The following is a 1,232-nucleotide window of genomic DNA, read 5'->3' on the forward strand; positions in this document are numbered from 1 at the left end:
GTTAATAGGAAAAAGAGCATAATCATAGACAGAACGAGAATGGAAAAACTGGAAATCATTAGCATTGCTGATGAAGTAGGCCTGAATAATGAAAATATAATAGAACGAACTGTTGTAAATAGGCAAGACGAGGTAGATATAGATGACTGCTAACGAGTTCCAAAGTAAATGATTATTACGAACAGATCATTAGAACCGATGAAGAATAAACCTCAGATGAAGAGCCGGCTGTGGTAGACAAGGAATTAATAACCGTAGGAGAAGACTGTGGCCAACGGTCTTGCCGCAGTGGTAACACCGGTTCCCGTCAGATCACCGAAGTTAAGCGCTGTCGGGCTGGGCTAGAACTTGGATGGGTGACCATCCGGTCTGCCGAGCGCTGTTGGCAAGCGGGTTACACTCAGCCCTTGTGAGGCAAACTGAGGAGCTACTTGATTGAGAAGTAGCGGCTCCGGTCTCGGAAACTGACTTACGGCCGGGAGAGCGGTGTGCTGACCACATGCCTCTCCATATCCGCATCCAGTGACGCCTGTGGGCTGAGGATGACACGGCGGCTGGTCAGTACCGTTGGGCCTTCATGGCCTGTTCGGGAAGAGTTTAGTTTTAGGAGAAGACTGTGATCCTAAATGTTCAAATTATGATGGAAGGTCAGATTCCTTTACATGCTTCTTGCCCACTGGACCTACTGAGCCCGCCCGTTCGTTTTTCTTCTCCCTTCCCTTGTTTATTCGACCCCTCACCTACCCCCTTCCATCCTTCAATACACCTCTGCGAATTCTACTCCACTAACCATTCTTGTTGCTTTTTCCTCGTTAATCTTCCCTTCTGCTTGAAGCTGTTTAACTATATCCGTCCTGTCACTTCTGCTCACTTCATACTTTCGTATTTTTCCCGTCTCTTTTCTTTGTATGTCTGCCTCCATAGCTGAGTGGTCAGCGCGACTAACTGTCATGCGGGGGACATGGATTCGATTCCCGGTACTGCTAGGGAATTGTCCTTGGTGGGAGGACAGGTACGGGGTTCACTCAGCCTCTTCTCGCCCACCCTTACCTCTTCTTTCTTTCTTTCTCCTATCTTCTCTGACACATTCGTCTTCATTAATTGCACACGTTTTCTCGAGTTGAAATAAAGTCCATCCGACCTCCTTCCTCCATCCCTTGTCTGTCTTTTTCTCGTTCTTTCTTCTCGTCTCTTGTGCCATTCTTTCTTCCTGACATTTCTTCTACAGTTGT

General features: G+C 47.3%; 1 pseudogene; it reads left to right on the top strand.

The window, feature by feature from the left end:
- Positions 1-270: 270 nt before the first annotated feature.
- On the top strand, positions 271-388 carry LOC126185436 (5S ribosomal RNA; annotated as a pseudogene).
- The last annotated feature ends 844 nt before the right edge of the window (positions 389-1,232 follow it).

This window comes from Schistocerca cancellata, chromosome 4 (assembly GCF_023864275.1).
Source record: "Schistocerca cancellata isolate TAMUIC-IGC-003103 chromosome 4, iqSchCanc2.1, whole genome shotgun sequence".
NCBI lineage: Eukaryota > Metazoa > Arthropoda > Insecta > Orthoptera > Acrididae > Schistocerca > Schistocerca cancellata.